Raw genomic sequence first — 20041 nt, 5'->3', positions numbered from 1 at the left:
ACCGAGACCCCATTGGTGACACCAAATGGAACCCTAAGAAACTGATACAGACGACCATCCGCCTCAAAGGCCGTGTAGTGTCGGTCCTCTGGGCGAATGGGGAGTTGGTGGTAGGCGGACTTAAGGTCTATGGTGGAGAACACCCGGTACTGCGCAATCTGATTGACCATATCAGATATGCGCGGGAAGGGATACGCATCCAGCTGCATATATCGATTAATGGTCTGACTGTAATCAATGACCATCCGGGGTTTGTTCCCGCTCTTGACCACCACAACCTGTGCTCTCCACGGACTAACACTGGGCTGTATGATCCCTTCTTTGAGGAGTCGCTGAACCTCAGATCTGATGAAGATCCGGTCTTCAGTGCTGTAACGCCTACTTTTAGTAGCGATGGGCTTGCAGCCTGGTATCAGATTCTTGAATAAAGAGGGAGTGGTGATCTTTAATATAGAAAGATTGCATGCGGGGCGCTTTGGACAATTTGGAGACTGCAGCTGTTCCCCTACTGTCAGCGAAGGGAGTGGCCCACCGTACTGTAGGATCACACTCTTCATGTGGACCATAAAGTTTAGTCCGAGGAGAATTGGTGCGCAAAGATGCGGCAACACAAGGAGCCTGAATCGCTCGTAAATTGTGCCTTGCATTTTCAAGGTTACCACACAACGTCCTAGCACAGGGACAGACCGGGACCTTGATGCCATAGAGATTGTCTGTTTGGCAGGTTGAATCTGGAGTCCACACCTCTTTACAGTGTCAGGGTGAATAAAGCTCTCAGTGCTCCCGCTGTCAAACAGACAATAAATTGCACGACCATTTACCTGTATATCCATCATCGAACAGTCAAGCCTGTGGTGCGTAGCCTGGTCCAGGGTGATCGACGCCACCGTTGGTCCGTGAACGTCACTGCAGGCAGCTGAGGTCGATGCTGAGGACCCCTGCTGGTCGCTCATGGTCATCGTCGACCAAAATGGCCGCCCCCATGAATCGCACATGGGTGAGCGCGCCAAACATAGCGACTCCTGGTGGTCATCCTCCTCTGACTCCGTCGACCGCAATGGCGTCGTCCTGGACTCGCACGTGGACGAACCCCGTGAGTATTTCGATGACGATGGTGATGATCCCCGTTCTGAAGGGTCACAGGCCGCACTGCCGTTCTTGGGCTTCGATCTGCACACCTTCGCATAATGCCCCTTTTTACCGCATAGGTTACAGACTACCGCTTTAGCGGGACATTTTTGTCGTGGATGCTTGGCTCCTCTGCAAAAGTAGCATCGCGGGCCGCATGGGGCTGCAGCCGTCGTCTGGTCCACATGGGAGCACGCCATAACACTGCACTTCGAACCCGTGGGGCGAGGAGGGATTTGCGACTGCTCCTGCCACGTTGTCTCCACGTGGTCCTCCGGATACAGGACCAAGCTCTTCGAAGCCGCCTCAAGCATTTCAGCTAATTCCATAGCTTGGGTCAGGTTGAGATTTCCTTTTTCTAGCAGCTTGAGACGGATGTACGAAGACCCGACCCCGGCCACAAACGCATCTCGGGCGAGGTCGTACATGTACTGCTCAGCCGACACAGCTTTGCAGTCACAGCCCCTGGCTAGCTGCAAGAGCTCATTGGCGTAATCCTCCATGGTTTCGCCCGACTGCTGACGTCGTGTAGCGAGGAGGTAACGAGCGTGGATCTCGTTGGGAGGTTTCGTATAGCGCTTTTTTAAAAGCTCGAGGGCCCTCGGGTAAGTGGTGGCCGCACGGATCGCGAGGTAGACTGTGTCGCTTACCCTCGCATGGAGGACCCGGAGTCTATCATCATCTGTGGTGACCGCTGCGGAGGCTGCCAGGTAATCTTCAAAACACTTCAGCCAGTGGTCGAAGGTGTTAGAAGCGCCCACCGCACGTGGATCTAGCGTCAGACGTTCTGGCTTTAGGATTTGCTCCATACTCTCCTTTCTTTTTTCTTCCGTCGAGAGCTTAATGTTAGTTAATAAAATTGATGCGCATCAATTGGACACGAGGCACAAAGCTTCGGTAAAAGGCTTTTATTAACTAACAATGGAACTATCAGAACTTTAACACACTATCCCAGACTGAAGGGGTCCCGCCCGAGCAGGGGTCTTATACCTCTCCCAGGAGGCGGAGCCCGACTGGGATGTTCCACAACAGTAACAACCACAGGGGTATCAATCCCACCCTAGCCCAACAACAAAATGAGAACAATCCCACAGTGGGAACCAACGATGGTTCACCACAGTGACCCTCCCCCCATTTTATTTTCTTCTTCTAGAATTCTCTATCTGATGGCACCTATAGTACCGCAGCCTCCACTACAGGTAGGGTCAAGGAGGCACGTCGCAAATCTACCCTAGCTGTGCTGTTGGCCACCATCTATATCGGCTAATATGCCTACCAGCTCCCCCCATCCCCCCTCCCCCACCCCCACCCCCCATCCCCCAGGTTTCTGTGGCAACAATCAGGTTGCAGCCTGGAACTATGGGTAGTGATGGCAGAGTCCCAAACATTCTTGTCATCAGCTGGTTGACCAGGAATCTCTCTTGCTCTTCCTGCCTGCCACAGGCATATATTGGAAGGATTTACAAATTGATGCTCAATCATTTGGCCATGTTTTGAATGCACTTTCCATGGCAACCAAGTTCTGGAGTGGGATTTATAGAATTATTATAGAATCCCGACAGTGCAGAAGGAGGCATTCGGCTCATAGAGTTTATACTGACACAATCCCATTCAGGCCCTATTCCCATAACCCCACATATTTACTCTGCTAATCCCCTGACACGAGGGTCAATTTAGCATGGCCAGTCAACCTAACCCATACATCTTTGGACTGTGGGAGGAAACCCACACAGACACGGGGAGAATGTGCAAACTCCACATAGACAGTGACTCAAGGCCAGAATTGAAACTGGGTCCCTGGCGCTGTGAGGCTGCAGTGCTCACCACTGTGCCACAGTGCCATCCCACAGCTTCTGGCTCAGAGGTAGGGATGTTATCCACGTCACCTTTAGAACTCCTGTTCACATCAGTTTATTATAAATTTAAAGACAGCACAACAATATTACAATCTTCATAATTACAACAAAAGCACCAGTAAAAGCATGAGCTAGTTTATTCATTTTCATCGGGATAGTATGGAGAAATTATGACCTTGGCCCACACCATCTGAAGAGTCTGCAGGGAACATATCCCTACCAGCTCCAGCAGCACCAAATGCCATATTAACACTCTAATAAGTGATGGTGAGCTGCCGTTAGGGAGGAAATTCCAGGATTTTGACCCAGCAACTGCGAAGGAACGGCGATATGTTTCCAAGTCAGGATGGTGAATGGCTTGGAGGGGAACTTGCAGATGGTGGTGTTTTCCATGCGTCTGTTGCCCTTGTCCTTCTAGGTGGAAGCGATCATGGGTTTGGAAGGTCTAAGGATCTTTGGTGAATTGTTGCAGTGCATCTTGTAGATAGACTGTTTCTTGTTAAAAAGTGAAGTCCAAATAATTGGGTGAGGTCATACTTTTAAACATGCGGGGTCTCACATAGCCAGAGTAAAATAAAGTTATAAAAGGATGGTATTGGAACCAATACATCAAAGTTCAAAAATGACCTGTCCAGTCGCTGTTCTCGCACCTGTGTCATGATGAATTCTCTGGTGGTTTGTTTCGACTGTTAAGTGTTATTACTGATAGTTATTGATCTATATATGTACTTGTAACTAATAATATTTAGCAATGTATAGGGCGGCATGGTGGCACAGTGGTTAGCACTACTGCCTCACAGCACCAGGGACCCGGGTTCAATTCTGGGTCACTGTCTGTGTGGAGTTTGTACGTTCTCCCCATGTCTGCGTGTGTTTCCTCTGGGTGCTCCGGTTTCCTCCCGCAGTCTAAAGATGTGCAGGTTAGGTTAATTGGCCATGCTAAATTGACCCTAGTGTCAGGGCGATTGGCAGAGTAAAAATGTGAGGTCATGGGAACAGGGCCTGGGTGGGACTGTAGTCGGTGCCGAATGGCCTCCTTCTGCACTGTAGGGATTCTATGATTCACTCCGATGAATGCCAATGCATTCCTTGAGATCCTATTGCTTTCTGATGCAATTTATGAGCTTAAAAGGAAGGCTGGCCATCTTCAAACAGTTTCATGAGGTTGGCCACGAACAAAAGAGATTTGAAAAAATGCTTTCGAGGGAAGAAAACAATCCTGAAAACCTTGATTTTAGCTGCTGGCACATTGGTTTCTGATCTCTTCACATCAGCCTGCCCTGTGTGAGTCATTGACAATGGTCCTAATTACGATCAGAGTAAGCACAAGTCATGTTGGCGTAGCACTGCATTCATACATCTGGCCGCTTCATTGCTTCAGAAATAACCTGAGATTTCCCATGGCAGAAAGTGCGGCAAGTGCACTTTCAGGCTCGGAGAGCTGAAGGGCCTGTTCCTGTGCTGTACTTTTCTAAGTGCAAAATTCCATTTGAATGTCTTAGGTCTGCATTTATTTCCCTCCTTTTTTTCTGAAACATCAAGCTTCTTAGGATTACTGCACAGCAGGGGGATGGGATCCAAAGCAGTAGGGAGACAGAAGAGAAGTTTGAGGACAGTACAGAAGTTAAAGAGAGCACATTAAGTAGTAAAGGGACTGTCAGTAATCCTAGTACCAGACAGATCAGGCAAAAGCAAGACAGAGAACAAGGGAAGTCCAGATTAAACTGCATTTATTTCAATGCAAGAGGCCTGACGGGCAAGGCAGATGAACTCAGGGCATGGATGGGTACGTGGGACTGGGATATTATATCAATTACTGAAACATGGCTAAGGGAGGGACAGGACTGGCAGCTCAATGTTCCAGGGTACAGATGCGAGAGGAAAGATAGAACAGGAGGTAAGAGAGGAGGGGGAGTTGCACTTTTGATTAGGGAAAGCATCATGGCCGTCCTGAGAGGGGATATATCTGAAGGTTCGGCCACTGAGTCTATATGGGTAGAACTGAGAAATAAGAAAGGGGAAATCACTTTGATAGGGTTGTATTATAGGCCCCCCAAATAGTCGGCAGGAAATTGAGGAGCAAATATGTAAGGAGATTACAGATAGCTCCAAGAAAAATAGGGTGGTAATAGTCGGAGATTTTAACTTTCCCAACATTGACTGGGACACCCATAGTATTAGAGGATTGGATGGAGAGAAATTTGTTGAGTGTATTCAGGACGAATTTGCAGATGACACTAAGATTGTGGCATAGTGGACAGTGAAGAAAGTTATCTCTAATTGCAACGGGATCTTGAATAATTGGGCCAGTGAGCTGACAAATGGCAGATGGAGTTTAATTTAGACAAATGCGAGGTGATGTATTTTGGTAGATTGAACCAGGGCAGGACTTACTCAGTTAATGGTAGGGCACTGGGGAGAGTTACAGAACAAAGAGATCTCAGGGTACATGTTCATAGCTCCTTGAAAGTGGAGTCACAGGTGGACAGAGTGGTGAAGAAGGCATTCAGCATGCTTGGTTTTCATTGGTCATATCATTGAATACAGGAGTTGGAATGTCTTGTTGAAGTTGTACAAGACATTGGTAAGGCCACACTTGGAATACTGTGTGCAATTCTGGTCACCCTATTATAGAAAGAATATTATTAAACTAGAAAGAGTGCAGAAAAGATTTACTAGGATGTTACCGGGACTTGATGGATTGAGTTATAAGGAGAGGTTGAATAGACTGTGACTTTTTTCTCTGGAGTGTAGGAAGGTGAGGGGTGATCATATAGAGGTCTATAAAATAATGAGGGGTACAGGTCAGCTAGATAGTCAATATCTTTTCCCAAAGGTAGGAGAGTCTAAAACTAGAGGGCATAGATTTAAGGTGAGAGAGGAGAAATACAAAAGTGTCCAGAGGGACAATTTTTTCACACAGAGGGTGGTGAGTGTCTGGAACAAGCTGCCAGAGGTAGTAGTAGAGGCGGGTACAATTTTGTCTTTTAAAAAGCATTTAGATAGTTACATGGGTACGATGGGTATAGAGGGATATGGGCCAAATGCGGGCAATTGGGATTAGCTTACAGGTTTTAAAAAAAGGGCGGCATGGACAAGTTGGGCTGAAGGGCCTGTTTCCATGCTGTAAACATCTATGACTCTATAAACATAATTGAAATTATGAAATTATGATAAGACATCAGAGACAACAGCTTCATGGTTAAGTTTCGGATTAATTACAAAAATAAAATCATGAATAGAAACAATGTCAACTCCTGTCAATGCAAGATGGCCAGCCAGCGCATTTATGAAATACCAATGATGTAATTCCACAGCCATGATGTGGAGTTGTCGGCGTTGGACTGGGGTAGGCACAGTAAGTAGTCTCACAACACCAGGTTAAAGTCCAACAGGCTTATTTGGTAGCACGGGATTTTGGAGCGCTGCTCCTTCATCAAGTGGAGGGGTAACGCTCCGAAAGCTCGTACAACCATATAAATCTACTGCGCCCAACCAGCCAGTACAGCTCTGCACATGCGTGAAAAGCTTTTTTATACATTTGCACACCACCTGCAAAGAATGTGGTTGGAAGTTTAGGTTTAACCTGAAGGACAATAAAGCCGCCTATTAACTAATGAGGGACAGGAACAGATATCCTTCCAAGTTTCAGTGTTGAGTCTGCCAAACGTGGGAACAATCGAGCGCCCTGACGTCACATGTGCTCTCTGACTCGTGTCAAATTGTTGAGTCTAGCTACCAGAGGGGATAGGCCGAACCCCAATCTCCCGTGGTTAAAGCTCAGGCCTAAGCTGACCCTGCTTGCACAGAAATTGCACGAGAACCAAAATCAAGCAATAATGAAACATAGAGGACTTTGAAGATTATTAAACCGATCAAGAATCATTAAAATACTTTGCGTGAAACATCCCTTATATCATGACTGGACTTCAAGCCTGCTGTTAAATTTGGTGCTTAAATTACACTTCCATGGAATTATATGCCTAGTTCTTTTTTTAGAAAAAAAGAATGGCATTAACTGCTGCCTAAAAGGGGAAAAAACACAGCTGTAATTATTTGAGCGGCTCCATTTTTGTCCTGGCTGCTTCCGATGTCATCACTAGTAGTGACGGAAGGAAGCAACGGAATTCAGTGCACATGCCCGGCATTGGCTGTGCTGTTGGCAAACAGTAAAACTGTCCTGTGGCAGGCATGTATGAGCTGAAAATTTTATGGGTGGCACGGTGGCTCAGTGGTTAGCACTGCTGCCTCAGAGCACCAGGGAACAGGTTCAATTCCGACCTTGGGTGATTGTCTGTGTGGAGTCTACACGTTCTTCCCGCATCTGCGTGGGTTTCCTCCGGGTGCTCCAGTTTCCCCCCACACTTCAAAGCTGTGCTGGGTTAGGGGGATTAGCAGGGTAAATACATGGGCTTATGGGGATAAGGCCTTGGTGAGATGCACTGTCAGAGAGTGGGTGCAGACTCAGTGGACCAAGTAGCTTCCTTCTACACTGCAGGGACACTATGATTCAAACACAGCCTGGAAAAAAACCCCGCAAATTGGTGGAATTATATTAATATCCCATTCTTAATAGAAAATTACTGAATTCTGCGCCTGCTTGATTGCAGCAACACTAGAAAGAGTGCAGAAAAGATTAACTAGGATGCTACCTGGGCTTGATGGTTTGAGTTAGGAGAGGCTGGATAAACTGGGACTTTTTTCCCTGGAGTGTAAAAGGTTTAGGGTGATCTTATGGAATAAAATTGAATACACCATTGAATGCAATCATGGCTGATGCCTTTTACACCTACTATCCCCACAACACTTTATGTTTTTTATTCATTTGTAGGACATGGGTGTCACTGGCCGGCCAGCATTTATTGCCCATCCCTAGTTGCCCAAGGGCAGTTGAGAGTCAACCACATTGCTGTGGCTCTGGAGTCACATGTAGGCCAGACCGGGTAAGGACGGCAGATTTCCTTCCCTAAAGGACATTAGTGAACCAGATGCGTTTTTACAACAACCGATAATGGTTTCATGGTCATCAGTAGATTCTTAATTCCAGATATTTTTATTGAATTCAAATTCCACCACCTGCCGTGGTGGAATTCGAACCTGGGTCCCCAGAATAACAGCTGAGTTTTTCGATTAATGTCCAGCGATAATACCACTAGGCCATCACCTCCCCTTTATGGCGAGGAGAGTATTTAGGTTCGTTATTCTGTGGGTGGAAAAAGGTGGAGAATTGTTTGCCTAGATTCTGGATATTGTTATGTCACTGCTCAATAAATTAAATGACTTATTTTTTGATAAGCCATCTGTCACAAGGGCGTAATATAGGGTTGTCTAAAAATAACTGGAATGACAATAGTTACAGATGAGTTCATTTATTGACCTTTATTTCTTGCCTGCGTTTGATTATGTGAAGCAAAAATTGGCTGGGGGATGTTTCACTGTCTACAGCTGAGACTTTTGTTTCTCTGGTGACTATGGGTAAAAAGCCTTCTGGGCGCTAAAGAACTCAAAAGTATGAACTACATCGGGTTGAGGAGCTAAACAAATTTTCAAATGAAAAGGTAAAATGTGTCTAGTTATTGGCATGCAGCCTCACTTAACGCACTATTAATTTTGCTTAAATACCCATTTCAGTAAATAGCAGCCCAAGTCAATGGATAGACAAAAAGATTTACGATAGTCTAGGTCTAGCCTACCTATCCTGATTTTGAATACTGTGAGATAACGATAGATGCAACTAATCTATTTCCACGTTAGCCTTCCCTAATAAAGTCCCTGAATCACCTGGCCTTTACACATCAGTGCCTGAATGATTGAGAACAATTGTGTTTATAGAAGCCATAGGATCCCTACAGTGCAAAAGGAGGCCATTCAGCCCATCGCATCTACACCAACAACAATCCTACCCAGACCCTATTCCCGTACCCCACATATTTACCCTGTTAATCCCCCGACGCTAAGGGGCAATTTCTTAAGGCCAATGCACCTAACCCACACATCTTTGGACTGTGGAAGGAAACTGGAGCAGACACGGGGAGAATGTGCAAACTCCACACAGACAGTCACCCGAGGCTGGAATTGAACCTGGATCCCTGGCGCTGTGAGGCAGCAGTGCTGACCACTGTGCCACCGTGCTGCTGCCCTTTAGTAGTTGTAAAGATTTCACAGACTTCATTAATGAACACAAAAGGTATTTATTAATTAGAATTGTACAACAACTACATGGCTGCAGCTCGCTTCCAAGATGTCTCTTTGCCTAAGAGGACTCCACCCCGTGGGGTTACTCCCTACTCTCAAGTCTCCATTGGTCGCTGAAACCATATGACCCTTACTCCACTGTGTTTCCCTTAAAGGGATAATCATCACATCCCTCCCTTTTTAACTCCTTGATACAATCTTCAGTAATTGATTTACTCAGTCTAACTAAACATTATACACAGGAGTTGGACAATTATAAATCAGGTCTTCGAGGGGTTTTTCAGAGTTTTGTAGAGCAACATAATTCGGTAGTGTGAGATGTTTCCACAGGGTTGATATTAACAGGAACTGCAATAATGGGTACCCCTTCTGGCACAGGCAGTTCATTACTACTTGTTTCCATGGAGACATCAATTATGCCTATAACATGCCGATCAGGTGCTTCAGTGCTTACAAGTTTGGAAACATTTTTTGATGGCAATACTGACTGCTGGATCCTCTCTCTACTACTCAAGCGGTCCACGTGTTTATGAATGATCTCTTGCTCCATATGCACTTTGGTGCAATGGGGACGATCTTAGAGACAATAATTCCGGGGATCCAGCTTGATCCGCTACCGAAGTTTCAGATTAAGTACTTTAATATAGGTTCTTTATGTTGCAGTGTTGGTGGATCATTGAGATCTTGAGACTTGTGTGTTTTAATATAAACACGTATTAACTAAGGGTCATAGTTTGAGGATAAGGGGTAAACCTTTTAGAACTGAGATGAGGAGAAATTTCTTCACCCAGAGGATGGTGAAAGCGTGGAATTCACTACCACAGAATGTTGTTGAGGCCAAAACGTTGTCTGATTTCAAAAAAAAAATTGATATAGCTCTTGGGACTAAAGGGATCAAGAGATATGGGAGGACGGGGGATCAGGATATTGAATTCGATGAGCAGCCATGATCAAAATGGATGGCGGAGCAGGCTCGAAGGGCCGGATGGCCTACTCCTGCTTCTGGTTTCTATGTTTCTATGTTTCTATTGGTAGGCTTTAACTATATACAGTTTCATGTATGGTTTTGCACAGTGGTGTGCCATGCAGGCTTGCTGCTTATCATGTTCAGTTCTAGACTGTTCTCTCACCAGTTATTGCATACAATACTCTGTGGGCAGTGCCACTCTCCAGTCCCACCTTGACCTTTGCTATGCCGAGCACCTTGCATTGTAACGCACACAGGCACGTATCATCACAATACAACACAGTCTTATATCGTGACAGTTTTTTTTTACAATCTCAGTCTATCACGTGTGAAGGAATGGTTGTGGTTCTCTGTTCCTGGTACTTAGGTCGTGTGATAAAGTTTCCTCTTTCCAGCATTTCAATTCAGCCTCTTTTTCATTGAACATTTGATCATATTGGCTCTTGTGTTTTTCTATTAGTGTGACCATTTCAGCAATCTTGTTCTGGTGTGTAATCTCAGTTTCTTTCTCTGTCTGAATCACTGATTCTGCTGTCAATTTCAATCCCTCTACCTCTTCAGTTAATTTCTAATTTCCAAGCTTTCTTCTTCAAGCTCTTATTCTGATTCAATTCTTCACTGGATTTGTTCTTTTTTTTCAGTTGCTTTTTAAAGGAGTTCAGCTTATTCAACATCGTCTCATTAATTTCACCTTTTTAACTCCATTTTGCAAACTTTTATAACTTTTTTCAAATTTGTTGTTGGTCATTTCATCTTGTTGTTTTAATGTCCTCTCTCGAGCTTGGATTCTTTTTGCTTTTTCCTCCATATGTTCAATAGTTCCTAATTTCTTTTGAAGTCTTTAATTTTTGCGTTTCTTCCAAGGGGAATCCACATTTTCCTACTGGGCATTGCATTTGACAAATGGAACCTTCTTTTCTACTCGTCTTAACTTCAACCAAACCCTAGTCAGGTTTGTCTCCGACGAAATGTTGATTTGTTTCCATTCTGCAATTCTCTCATTGCCCTCTTTCTGGGGTCTTTCATTGCTCTCCTTCTGGGGTCTTTCATTGGTCTCCTTCTGGGGTCTTCTATTGCCTGCTTGTTGAGGTCTTTGTTGCCCCCTCTTGGAGGTCTTTATTGCCCATGAATCTTTTTGAGAGTTACCCTCGATCTGGTCTTTTGCCCTCTTCTTGGGGTCTCCTATTGCCTCCTTTCTGAGGTCTTTGTTGCTTCTTCATTGAGGTCTTCATTGATTCTTCTTTGAGATCCTCATCACCTCCTTTGAGGTCCTCACTGCCTCCTCTGAGTTCTTCCATTGACTCCTCTGTGAGGTCTTCATTACCTCCTCTGAGGTACTCTGTTGCCTCTTTTTTGAGGTCTTCATTGCTCCCGGATCTCTTTTGAGAGTTGCCCTCTATTGGGGATCCTCTCTAATTTTCCTGTCCATAGCTATTTGTTCTTTCTTGTGGTTGCCGTTTGACGTGCATTGCCACTTTAAATGTATGACTCCTTTAAGGGTATTGCCACTTTAAGATTGCATCGTAATGGTTTTTTCCCACGCCGGCTGTAGCTGCTTGGATAGAGCAGGCTTCCCTTCGCTGATGTATTCTGTAACAAATGTATCAATGCAGGTACAGAGTGTTTGCGCTGTTTCAATTTTTTTCACCTTAAAGCTACAGCACTGTTTCCTAATGCCAGCCATTAAGTGCAGCAATTCTTTGAACAAAGAACAAAGAACAAAAATTACAGCACAGGAACAGGCCCTTCGGCCCTCCAAGCCTGCACCGACCATGCTGCTTGACTGCCTTTTATTCAAATTCCTTCTCTTTTTTGATTGATTGAAGTTCATCACTGCAGGGATTATTACCATAGAACTGCCCATGTGCAAGCTCTCCCCCAACCCTGCATGCTGGGAGCCTGTCAAGAATCAGCTTCGGCCTCTTGATCTTCCCACACTTTGGGAGACTTCAGCTCACTTCAGACATTTTTCTTTACGGTGTGCTCTTTTTTAAAAAAGAATCTTCGCAGCAACTCTTTTTTTTACTTCAGTTCTACTTTTTAATCTTAAAGCCACAGCTCTTGCTTCACAGGATTATTTTCTCTTATTTTTCTCCATAGGTTTCTTTCTAAACCTTTGACTCCGTCAGCCAATTCATATTTCTTCTGTTTTTGTCCCTCAGCCTCTCCAATGTACTGAGCCTCCCAGACAACCTTCTAGTCAACAATGTAAGTAGAGGCACATTTCTATATTCCACTCACCCTTCTTATGAATTCTGACCCAGTGATCTTACTGTGCTCTCTCCATTGCTCACACATATTATAACTGTCCATATTTTCTGATTCTACATTATTCAGGGTCTGGCAATATCTCAATATCTTAAATTGGTTTATTCATCTAAAGAGAGGCATTCTGGTAAGTATTTTTTTCGGACTCCATTAATACAGGATACACACAGGTGTTGGGCCAAAGGCACTCTCAGGATAATTTATCCTTGTCGCCAGATGTACTTTCACAGATTTCATTAATGAACGTACAAGGTATTTATTAATTAGATTTGTACAGCAGCTGCATGATGGCAGCTCACTCCCAAAATGTCTCTTCGTCTAAGCGGACTCCATCCGCTGGGGTGATTCCCTACCTTGAGTTTCCATTGGTCACCTAGGCCATGTGACCCCTTACTCTGCTGTGTCACCTTAAAGGGACAATCTCCACGGTAGTGCTTAGCTACAGTCTTGTTATAAACTTATTAAAACATGGTCTGGTAACTTGGAGCAGAGAGAATTTTCATCAGGGTAAGAGGTTTGAAGTAGAATGATTCAAATATCAACTTATCCTAACCCATGTTAAAGCAAAGATTTTTTAAAAGTTTATTTATTAGTCACAAGTTGGCTTACATCACACTGCAATGAAGTTACTGTGAAAATCCCCTAGTTGCCACACTCCGGCACCTGTTTGGGTACACTGAGGAAGGATTTAGCATGGACAATGCGCCTAATCTGCACATCTTTTGGAGTGTGGGAGGAAACTGGAGCACCCGGAGGAAACCCATGCAGACATGGGGAGAACATGCAGACTCCACACAGACAGTGACCCAAGCCAGGAATTGAACCCGGGTCCCTGGTGCTGTGAGGCAGCAGTGCTCACCACTGTGCCACTGTGCTGCATAAAACCATGAGAACTTATAATGGATCACATGTGGTAGCTTAGGAATGTATAATTTCATGTAAGGAAGGCCTGATCGGTTCATGCTGGACATGCCTTGTAAGTGCATTTTGACAGAGGTGTCAATCAGAAAGTGATGAATTGTAATGTGAATTTGTGTTTGGGTATTTGATCAACCTGAAAACTGAGCTCAGAGTTGCAATGCATTAGGTTGCCCAACCAAGGATGTGATTGCACTAGAGAGGGGGTGCAGAGGAGATTCACCAGGATGCTCCCTGGGCTGGAGCTTTTCAGCTATGAAGAGAGGCTGGCTAGGCTGGGGTTGTTTTCCTTAGAGTAGAGAAGGCTGAGGGGGGAACTGACCGAGGTGTACTAAATTATGAAGGACATAGATAGGGGAGATAGGGAGGAACTTTTCCACTTAGTCAAGGGGTCAATAACCAAGGGGCATAGATTTAAGGTAAGGGGCAGAAAACTTAGAGGGAATTTGAGGAAAATCCTTTTCACCCAGAAGGTAGTGGTAATCACTGCCTGAAAGGCTGGTGGAGGCAGGAATGCTTACAACGAGGGTGATTCTCCCGAAATAATTTGAAGTGCTGTATTCATGTAAAAATGAGTGTAACTCCCGTTGGGTTTTTTTAGCGGGAATTTCAGAATGAATCTCCCACACTCTGTGCATCACAGAGTGCCTCAGAAAGATTCACGCTAAAAATCAAGGGATGGGGGCTATTCTCGATGGAGAGGCCAGCAGCATAGTGCTGAGTGGGCCACTGCACATGCGTCAATCTATCAGAGTGGAGATCAGCGCATGCGCAGTGGCGCCACACTGCCGGTCTCCCAATTGCTGGCCAACTCAATCGCTGGCCAGCACAGCAATCCCCCCATTGCTTCCCCCTCGATACACCCACTTTCTGATCATTGGGCTCCCAGACGTCTCCGGGGCAGCCCCGATGTCCCTCCTCGGCAGTCCCGATCTTCCCGGCAGCCCCCGCACCCCCATCCCGATGGCCAGCCCCAATCAGCTCCTTCCCTCCCTCTGCCACTGATTCCGGCTGCAGTGTGGCAGTAGGAACCTCACCCCTACTGATTTCCCCCCCATAGACCCCATCCCAATAGGTCCCTCCCCCTTTAGCCCTGCCCCCTTGGCACTGCCTAATGCCTAGTGGGCAGTGCCAAGGTGCTTCTTTGGCATTGCCACTTTGACCCTCGGGCAGTGCCAGGGGGCCATGCTGGCACTGTCAGGCTGACAATGGTCAGGGGGCACCACCCTTACCCCTGACCTCCTGGGGGAGGGGGTCTCTAGGGCCTCCCTTCACTCCAGCAGGGTTGAGTCACCAGTTCCCCATTAGTAGGGAGGTGTTGTTAACCCCACTGGAGTGAACCACTCCTGGCAGGGGTGGGAGAGGCTAGTGGGCCAAGAGACTTCAGTCCCAGGCCTGCTAATGATAGACAAATAGGGATTTTATTATTTAAATCAGCTTCACGCCAATTTCCAGTGTGGAGCTGACGATGCCACAAATCCTGGCCCCAGGGATGCGTGGAGGCATTAGTGCCCAGCGGAGAGCCTGCTAAACTGCCACTACTGATGTCTCCTGACCCATTGCACTGCTAGAACAGCGCAGCACACTGGGAGAATGACCCCTAACATTTAAGAAGCTTTTCGATGAGCATTTGAAGTGCCATAGCATACAATGCTATGGACCAAGTGCTGGAAAATGGGATTAAAATGGATAGACGCTTGATGGCTAGCATAAACACGATGGGCCGAAGGATCTGATTCTGTCCTGTAAAACTCTGTAGAAATGGTTGAGAGCTTCACGTTTTTAGGTGTCCAGATCACCAACAACCTGTCCGGTCCCCCCATGCTGACACTATAGTTAAGAAAGCCCATCAATGACTCTCAGTTCATCACATGACTTGTAGCAACATTTCGGATGTCAGATGAAGGGATGATGTATTTCATTATGAGGGAAGAGTGAAGAAAAGGCGAAAACATTTTGGCTAGTGTTCATACATTCCTTGGTATTCCAATGTTAAAGGGGTAGGAATGCTTCATAGTCTCTTGAAATAAGTCAGCAGAGGCCAGTACCCCTTCCCTTTTATTTACAAGCTCTAATATAATTCATAGTGTTCAGTGATGGCATCCTGGGTGCCAGGAGACCTGACACTCCCAGTTATATATTGTTATGGTTCAGGTTAGAAACTCCAAAATGTTTTATGGAGCCCGCCTATGTTTTGCATCTTTAATTTGGCTAGGATAGGTATGATATGTTTCACTTCAGGTATGATTCAAATGACCCACTAGGGAGCTTTTATCAAACAAAGTTTATTTAAGAATATAGTTAACATGTATAGTAAGGAAATTAGCAAGAACTTTTATCAATTACAAACAAGAAGCAAAACAACTAGTATAATGTATAATCCTTAACAAAGATATCTACAATGTTCCAATCAAACTAATCCCATAGACAAAAGATCCTTTTCACAGGTTTAACACAGCACAGTCTACTGCTCACGTGATAATGAAAATTAAGTCCTTTGGTTGAAGAATTGAAAGCTCCCAGTCTTGATTCACTCTGAACAGTTTGAAGACAAGGCAGCTTCCTAAAACACCAGGGACACTCTGGTCCAGCCCCCAACAACAGCAGATTTTCACCCTTCAGAAAAACAAGATCTTGTTTTCAGCTAACCAACAGAATTTTCAAAACAACAGGGAGAGAGGGAAAACACTTCTTTTTAGCTTGCTGTCCCTTCTAAAACGAAAACTCAAATCTGCAGTTCCAAACTGAAAATGAAAAAAAAACTGTCCAAAACACATGACCGTCCTCCTAACAATGCAGGATCGCAAAACTAATCCCAGAGTAAACACAAACAACCCCATTTAAACCACTCAAGTAGCAATAAAAGGATATTTCCAGTCAAGCCGGCAACAATGATATCACTGAAGCTGTGAGAGATGCAGAAATCATATTTAAAAAAACCTTTCTTAAAGGTACACTAACATCACAATGTACAGGAAAGGCTGCTTGATCGTTCAAGCAATAATGAGCTTAATTAGAGGACTCATACTCCAAGAGGCCAACCTCAATGGCCTGACTGAAGTCATTACACTCTGTAAGAGTCAAATTGGATCTGTTGATAAATTATGTTGAAGGCTCCAGTCTTTTCTTGAGTTATTTCACTCTGCTTGCTCCTTCCAAGAGATATCAGTGTGCCCGATGTCCAAATGTATGTGAACTGAACACCAACAAACAAATCAGCTTAGTGCGCAGATATAACTTGAAAATATGCAAGTCCATCTCGGAGTCCAATGTGACATCAGAATTCGTACCACTAGGAAAATGAATACCCTTGCCAAGATTTTGACTCTTCCTGTGCTGAGATTAATCACTTCAAAAAACAGGATTGATGATACTTCCCCCATCTAAACTGTCCATCTCATTTTCTCTTGAACTTTATCGTATCCTTTCATTTTCCTAATCTCTTCCTGCAATGAATTACAAACTTTCAAAACCTATACAGGTGTTGGTTAACCACAATTTCTTGATCTACTTCACCTTGTATTTGACATTTTTCAATCTTCTACAGTGCCCTGAAGTTTAGTTTAAAAAGAAAGGTTTCCAACAATGGCACTAATTAATATGGAAAATTATTTTCTTCTCAATTGAGTGCGTTACTTTGCTAGTCCATTCAATAACTCTTGCTACTGTTGAGAATCATCACTTCCATTGGTCCTCCATATAAACTAATTCAATGTATTCATTGATTCTTCTGTTTTGGTACGAAACATCAATTTGGGCTCTTGACCACAAGACATAGAAAAAAAGCACAGGAGTTCATTTGGGTAGTCTTCTAGGCCCAACCATCTTTAGCTGCTTCATCAATGACCTTCTCTCCATCAGAAGGTCAGAAACGGGGATGTTCGTTGATGATTGCACAATGTTCAGCACCATTCACAACCCATCAGATCTGAAGCAATCTGTCTATTTAGCGGACGCAATGGCTCAGTGGCATTATCACTGGATATTAATCCAGAAACACAAAAATGTTCTGGGGACCTGGGTTCAAATCCTGCAATAGCAGATGGTGGAATTTGAATTCAATCAAAAATATCTGGAATTAGGAATCTGTTGATGACCATGAAACCACTGTTGATTGTCGGAAAAACCCGTCTGGTTCACTAGAATCATAGAATAGAATCATAAAACCCCTACAGTGCAGAAGGAGGTCATTCGGCCCATTGAGTCTACACCGACCACAATCCCACCCAGGCCCTATCACCGGAACCCACATATTTACCCTGCTAATCCCCTGACACTAGGGTCAATTTAGCATGGCCAATCAATCTAACTCGCACATGTTTGGGCTATGGGAGGAAAGCGGAGCACCCAGAGGAAACCCACGCAGAAATGGGGAGAGTGTGCAAACTCCACACAGACAGTGACCCGAGGCCGGAATTGAACCTGGGTCCCTGGCGCTGTGAGGCAGCAGTGCCACTGTGCTGCCACTAATGTCCCTTTAGGGAAGGAAATCTGCCGTCCTTACCTGGTCTGGCCTACATGTGACTCCAGACCCACAACAATGTGGTTGACTAGGAATTGACAATAAATCCTGGCCTTGCCAGCAATGCTCAAATCCTGCGAACGAATAAACAAAAAAAAATGTCGTCACCCTAGGGCATCACTGAACTCCGCCTGATATTTCTGTTCCTTGACTCCAAGATCATAATTCTTCATCTTCTCTGTATCTGACTTTCCTCATGTTTGACTGCTGGATGCATTAATTCTTTATCAAGAAATCGCAATAAACCTAGGATAGCCTTGAGATGCTGGCTCGTGCCTACCAGAGAAGCTTTGCAGTGATAACTATAATTGGTGATATCAATCAGGCTACTTGTTAAATTATCCCGATGCTTCTTCTGCTGTTCTGCTTCTCTTGAAAACATGATTTTTCTTTGAAAGAAATCCTATATTTTATCCGCTTGCTCTCATACTCTGCTTTCCAATCCTCCAATGTGATATCATTTTCCAATTCTTTAAAAAAAGCCAATATTGGTGAATAAATTGCACGGGGTGCAGACAATCTTAGAAGCTGTAGTGTGTGATAGTTCAGGCACTGATCTTTGGAATAGGTTTGCTATGATACTATTGATTAGATTCACTTTGGCATTCTTTGGATATGAGCTTCAGACAGTGGTGACAGGTGGTTTGGGACCTGTGAACCAGGCCAAACTTCTTTATAGTAACTTTTCTGTACAACCACGTTAAATCAAACCATAGTAAAAGGAGACAAATAAATAAATATATAGGCAGTTTATTTATGTGCTCTTAATGAATCGACCCTGCCTTATCTTAATCACATGGTGGACAAATATTTCAGTGCACTCTCCCAGTCCCATTCCAATTCAAATCCACTGAGTCAATGCAATAGTTGATCCATTTTGAAGTATTCTCCCCGAGGCAAATGCTAGGTTTCCTGCATTAATTTTCCAATATCTTGTACAGAATAGAAATTGGAACCCAGTGCATGTAAAGTAACAATCTGAACATTTATAAAATCATAGAATCCTTGCAGTGCAGAAGAGGCCATTTAGCCCAAAAATTCTGCACCAACTCTCTGACAGAGTGTTTTACCTAGGTCCTCTCTCCCACCCTATTCCTGTAACCCCACATATTTCCCATGGCTAATCCATCTAATCTACACATCTTGGGACACTAACATGCAATTTATCATGGTCAATCCATCTACCCTGCACATCTTCAGTCTATGGGAGGAAACCGGAGCACCTGGAGGCAACCCACGCAAACGCGGGGAGAATATGCAAACTCCCAAGGCTGGAATTGAACCAGGGTCACTGGCACTGTGAGGCAGCAATGCTAACCACTGTGCCATCATGCCTGGAACATGCTGCCAGAGGAGGTGGTGGAAGCAGCCACATTAGCAACATTTAAGAGGCATCTGGATGGGTACAAGAATAGATGGATAAGAAATGAGTTAGGGCAGAAGGTTTTCTTTTAGTTTAGTTAGGGCATTATGATTGGCACAGGCTTGGAGGGCTGAAGGGCCTGTTCCTGTGCTGTACTTTTCTTTGTTCTTGGTAATCATGCATACAATGCTAAGATGACATCTTCAAAAACATTTAGCAGCCCTATTAATTCATGCGGGGCTTCTAGACACTTTCCTTACATACACAGCTAAGCTAACCACTGATTCATCAGGGAAGCACAAGTGTATTTTCCTTCAATGAATTATGTATTCTTTGCCATTTGCTGCCTGATCTGTGCTGCCACCATATTTACCATAGATTGACAGCATGCACATTGACAGCATGTGCAGTGCCACTGTATTAACCTGGTTCCCAATGGTCTGATGGGCTTGTGTAGTGTGGTTTGGTACTCAGCTGAACAAAATAGGATAAGCATATGCAGTTTTAAGTCCAAGTTATTTGAACCCTGGGTATCAAGGAGCAACTACAATTGGCCCCAGCATCCATAGTTTTGCTATTGATGACCATCCGGGGGTGTTCCTGTATGCGTTCCATTCAAATAATAACAAGATTTGGTTTGGTTACAATAATAATCCTTCCTCTCACATATTTTGTCTCTGATGACTTTCCTTTCACTTTTCGCATGGTTTAACAGCAGCGCTTACTTCCCTCGCCCGCAAGATCGTTTGGTTAGGAAAACTTGGCCGGGATTTTCCAGTCCCATCTGCCGTGGGGCCAGAAATTCACACCTTAAGTCAATGGAC

Source organism: Mustelus asterias, chromosome 11 (genome assembly GCF_964213995.1).
Source record: "Mustelus asterias chromosome 11, sMusAst1.hap1.1, whole genome shotgun sequence".
NCBI classification, from domain to species: Eukaryota; Metazoa; Chordata; class Chondrichthyes; order Carcharhiniformes; family Triakidae; genus Mustelus; species Mustelus asterias.
The sequence above is the reverse complement of the archived record's forward strand: the minus strand, read 5'-3'. Positions refer to the sequence as shown.